The sequence below is a fragment of the Manis javanica genome, chromosome 13, assembly GCF_040802235.1.
Source record: "Manis javanica isolate MJ-LG chromosome 13, MJ_LKY, whole genome shotgun sequence".
Lineage (NCBI taxonomy): Eukaryota > Metazoa > Chordata > Mammalia > Pholidota > Manidae > Manis > Manis javanica.
The window spans coordinates 53,032,095-53,038,094 of NC_133168.1; positions in this window are offsets into that span (position 1 = coordinate 53,032,095).

Below are 6,000 nucleotides of genomic sequence, written 5' to 3' on the forward strand. Positions count from 1 at the left end.
TCCTGTTGATTTGATCCTTACTGTGTCTAGAGAATGACACATGTAAGACAAACCAAGCACTCTCTTCTGCTGAAGCTGATTGTCTAACAGAAACATTATTTCTCAAGGATACCTCTGCAATTACAGGAGCTATTGAAAAAGACAATAGAAGTAAACCATCCAATCACAGTGATTTAGAAAAGCTAATGCAGTTTTCATTCTGAAACATGAACAGAAGTGTTAAAATATACAGAAAAATTTGCCCCACCTTGCCCCCATATTACTATTATCTCACTAAAATAAAAGCTTGTGATAGTGGAATTTTTAATTCAATTGTCACCCACACTTATTTGTTTTTAACCAAAATACCTACAATCCTAAGAGATAAGCAAAGTGTAGTTGAATAAGCATTGGGTTAAAAATTAGAGTTCTAGGTTTGGAACTTGAAACTAAGTTACATGATTTAAGAAAATCCTCTCTGAGCCTCCAAGCCTTACTTTCTTACTTTTCTGCATTATGTGCCTAAAATATCTGCCCTATTCAAATGGCCAGAGGTTGTAAGAATCAGTCAATAAATTTTATAATAAAATATTTCACAATTTATAAAATGTTTTATATTCTACTGGCTTGTAAGTTATTTGGGTATAGAAACATCTTCTTGGTCATCTTTACATTTTGTCAGGACAGTCTTAGTCCCTTGACCACAGTCTGGCCTTGATGAAGGTTAATAATCAATTAATTAATATTTGCCCTATCATAACTTTCTATTTTGTTGTTCAGCAAGGGAGGCCTTTTTGGAACTCCTCTTCTTATATCACTTCATATTTGCTCTGTACTTACTAATTTCCCACATCCAAGTTCATTTACTGTGATCTATTCTTTTGAGTAATATCGACCATATCTATCACCTTGGACACTTAATAGAAGGTATAAAAATCTATTGATTTATGTTTCTAGGTAATATAAAGGCCATGATACAAAGCAATTTCCAGTTGAGAGATTTTAGAACACCAAATAGGTAGATGATAGGTAGGGAATTAATCTAACCTGAAGATGGATGAAACCCTTAAGATTCTGTTGTTCATAAGGATAAAATCATGGTATCCTTAATGTTGCACATTTTGCCACCAAAGAAACTATTACTTCATGTTGTAATCAATTTATTCCCTAATATATACTATCTACCATACAATGGTCCCCAAATTGTGCTCTAATTTACTGTTTTCTAATCCCCAACCGTAGCTGAGTAGGTTGTTGTAAGCTCTATTTCTCTTTATTCAAGGCTCTAGCATCTTGCAACCCTTCACCAAAATTATAAATTCGATTATTCCATTTAAATGTTTATGGCTTTCCTTATAATAAGATGATACATATTTAGCCAAAATATTCCCTTTATGATTCATGAAGAAAAATATAAATGAATATTTTATGTAGTTAAATTTATAACTTAAATTTATTCATTCCTTTGACAACTATTTATATGTGTCAGTTCCTCTATGAGGGGATGGGATAATAATTCCATGCAAAATTTCTGCTTTCAGAGTTCATATTCAAGTACTAAGAATGACTATCCCTTTGTTCAGTGTTCAACATTCTGTGTTATGGCACCACAAAAGTTAACTAATCTATGTACATTTAAGACACTTGACATTTGGAAATAACTTCTGAAAAAACTTACTTTCCTATTATTAGGTATCAAACATGCCAGGTGTTTTACATGAATTATCTTAATTAATCCTAGCAATAATCCTGTGAGATAGGTATTATATTTTCTCACAGTAAACTTACCCAATGTCAGCTAGTAAGCAGCAGAATCAGCTTTTGAACCCTGGTGTGTCTGGCTTCAAAACTGGAACTGTTAACCTCTATTTTATGCCTTCTTTTTAAAGACCTATTTTCTAAGGTCCCCTCATGGTTGGAGCTAGTATGTTTATCTTCATCCAGAGATGTGCCACTTTCCAATTTTCCTCAATGGAAGGACTGGGTCATCTCAATAAACAATCCAGAATTGAGAGGGAACTCTCTTGGACACTTTGGGGCTAGCAACATTTAATCAGCGAAAGGCAAAGTGTGACAGAAATTTTCTTAGAATGAGCAAAAATATCTTTTTAATTTTACTTTGGGAAAGCCCTGTTATAAATATTGCTTTGGCATGATGTCACAAACAGAAGCCATAAAGGAAAACGTCAATACATCTGACCAATGAAAGATCTAGACATCTAAAACATTTCAAGGTTAAAAACAATCCATAAGGAGAATTGAAATCCAAGAGAAAACTAGGAAAACATGGCAACATATAAAATGAACAAATGTTATCAATATATAAAAAGAATGTTTTCAAAATAAGACAAAGATAAAAAATGAACAAAGAATAATAAGACATTGCAAAAGCAAAAATAGGAATGACCAATAAATATTCAGTGAAAAAAATTAGTGTCACTTAGCTAAGAAGGAAATGGAAGTTAAAACAAAAGTGTTTGTAAAATTGTAACTATAGTTAACAAAAGTTTTAGAGAAATGGACAGTCTTATTTCTGTAGAAAATAAAATTTGTATAAGATTTCTGGAAGGCCATTTGGTAATGTGCATCAATACCTTTAAGATGACAGTTTTAGGAACTGATCTTAAAGCAATCACTAAAGGTGGACTTAACAATTTAAGCATAACATGGTTAAGTGTGGCAATATTATAAAAGTAAGATATCCAGGGGAAATGTCCAGCAATTGAGAGATAAGTTAAGTAATAAATAAATATGTAGTGCCCAGATGGAAGCATTTAAAATGAAGCTGTTTTATTTAAAAGGTGAAAAGCTGTTCACAATAAATTAAGTAAAAAACAAAATAAAAAGGTCACAGAAAAGAATGTCTAGTTTTATCATGAATGGGGGTACCTGTGCACATGTACACCAGTGCATGCATGCATACATGTGTGTGCCTGTATTAGAAAGGTTAGTTGGAAAAATCACAACTGAATCTATTTATGATAGTATTACAGGTATTTTAATTTTTCTTTTTGTTTTGATAAATTCAATGAACAGTACATTATCTTTTAGAATTTTTGTCATGTGAGACATTTATAAAATAAGCTACCTTGTGATTTGAAGTCATTACAGGTACCGGGTATTGCTTATGAAATAGCTTACGTTGTACAGTTCCTGCTTTCTGTGTTGAAATTACAGAACATCCCCATTTGTGTTACGGCAGAAACTGGTCAGGTTATTAGTGAACATTTATTATGTGAGAACTGTATACCTGACTCTAAACAAAACATAAAGATGCAGAGGGAACTGAAATTAAATAAGAAGCCTGGGGAAGCCATAGTGCTGATGGCCTTTTGACAGAAGCTCTTCTAATGGGCTGGGATCAGTGGCATGTTTACGGCATGGACTCCTGACAAATGGGCTTGGATAGCCCTGAGAGGCCTCTTAGGTCTCAGCAGGCAAGCAGGAGCAAGGAGAGAAGAGGAGGTGGTGAGGGAATTTAAGGCCACAGCCTGCATCCCTGTAAGAAAACTAGAATTGGGGTCATATACAAGGCGGCAGCTGGTGTGAGCTGCTATTACAATGGCCCACTTCTCTGTCAGTACAGCGTTTTCTACTTTAGTCTGTGTAGTCACAAATGCTAGAAACTATTTTGGAAATAGTGAGGGAAAAGACTCTTCTTATCAAGGAGAGTTTACTATTTTTCTAGAATAAAATCCTATGTTGGCGCTAGGGTCTACTCTAATTAGAGATTTCTCCTTCCAGAAATTATAGAAAATGCACAGTAGCTGGAAAATAAAGCAACAAATGAAGACTGAAGGCCTTTCAGCATTTCAGTAGGTCTCCATCCAGGGATTAACAAATATATTCTTTTCTTTCTTCTTCTGTTTAGACCCATCCGCCTTCTTAATCTCTCTCCCCAGATCCCTTTTGCTCTTTGCATACAAGAAGACCAACAAGACCCTGTGACTCTACATACCTTCTACAGCAGTTCATACATTCTCAGGCTCACCCCCAGACATACTAAATTGGGATTTCTGGGAGTGCAGCCCAGCAATCTGTTTTTTGACAAGCCCTCCCATAATCCTGATGCACACTCATGTTTAACTACCATTGTTTGGGTGATGCAACGTTCAAAGGTCTCTGGGTAAAAGTAAAAAGGGTAAAGTATAAAGTGATTATAAAAATCTAAAAGAGCAATGCATAAAGAAATCATGCATCTCCAAAACTGTAATTAGTTTTTTTTAAATGTTGAGGGCTGTTTTACTCCTGAGGTCATTTTTTCCAAATGAATGAGCATCATATTTAATAAAACTAATTTTATATTATGGATATATATTCACATCATATAATTGAAACTATTAAAATTACACATATGTATATATGCACATGGAATTTTATTTTAAAGACTGCTTATAATATTGTCATCTACGTCCATTCTGAGGTTCCTTTTTGTTCAGACGGGGGATATGGAGAGGAGGAAGGTCATTAGAAGACTTTTTCATCTCCCAGAGTTTATTTCACGACCTTTTCTCCCTTCTCAGACTTTCAGTACTCACTTTCCTGTTCTTATTTAGCTGATGACCTTTTTTATATCCCACAGAAACACTCCCAGAAGCAGTGAAAGGGTTGGAAGTAAACACCCACGTGCTCAGCCATCTCTCAGCCACCGCGGCTGTAACTCAGCCTCTGTTCTCCGCTCTGTGGTGGATGAACTTGCGCCTGAATCTCATTTCTCTGACTCATGCAAGGTTGCCTTTCCTCCTGCCTCGTTAATCACTCATTGGCACACCAACACGAGACTCTCGTTGAGTCACTCCCGTTAGCACACAAACGTGTTATATTCACAATGAAAAAAAAAAGTCCTCCTTTTACCTCAAACCTCTCATCCCCATATTTTCCCTAGATATTGTTCCATTTCTCCACCTTCCTTTGCAACAAAATTCTTCAGAGATGTAATTTGTACCCACTAATTCCCCTTCCTCTTATTTGAAGCTATTCTAAGCTGGGGTTCATCCCAGTCACTCTGCCAGCTCTGAGCTCCCAGTGTCAGTAATGACCCCCACATTCCATAGAAACTGTCCCGGCCCCACCCTTACAGCGCCTCAACTCTCACCCTGGGCATATTTCCTCACTTCACCTTGAAGTCCATTTCTTTGCTTGGCTTCTCATGGGCTCTACCTTCCCTGTTTCCCTCCTGCTTCAGTCACCACTCTTTCTTCACCTCCTCTGCTGGATCTTTCCCATCTTGCCCCTAACCTCCAGACACGGTGGGCCCCAGAATTAGTCCTTCCACCTCTTCTTTTTTCCATTCCTTCCCCGGGGATTTCATACAGTCCGCTGCTTCAGTGCTCTCCAGGGATAAATACCAAATTTACATCTCTAGCATTGCCCTTCCCCCTGATCTAGAACATTCTTTTCTAAACATTTCCACTTAGAGGTCAAAGCCCTCCAGCCAAAGAGCACACCTGGACCTGGCTGGATGGTACCAGGCCAGCTTCCAGGTGTCAGGGGCTGCTTTTCCCTTTCTCAAGCACATCTCACATTTAAAATATCCAAAACACGACTCATAATTTATCCCCTCTCCCTACTTCGCACTAAACCTGTGCCTTTCAAGTCTTCCTCATTAATGAGCACCAGGTTATTAGGCTAAAGTCCATCATGATTCCTCTGTTTCCCATCTAATTCATCAGCAAATTCTGTTGACTCTCCCTTCAAACTACGCCCCAGTCCTGACTACTTGGTTTCATCCATTACCCTAGACCAAGCCCTAATCATTTCTCACAGACTCTTGCAAAAGCTTCCTTATAGGTCTTCCTGTTTCACCCATGCACCCTTACAATCTCTTCCCCATACAGCAATGAAAGTGATTATTTTAAAATGCAAACCAGATTATGTTATTCCTCTAAACTGTCCAATGGCTCTTTGCACTCAGAAGACAAAGGCTGTGGCCTACAAGACTTACGTGGTCTGTGTCCACGCCAACCGTCTGTCCTCATTTCTGCTCTCCCCTTACTCAACCTGCTGCAGTCCTGCTGGCCT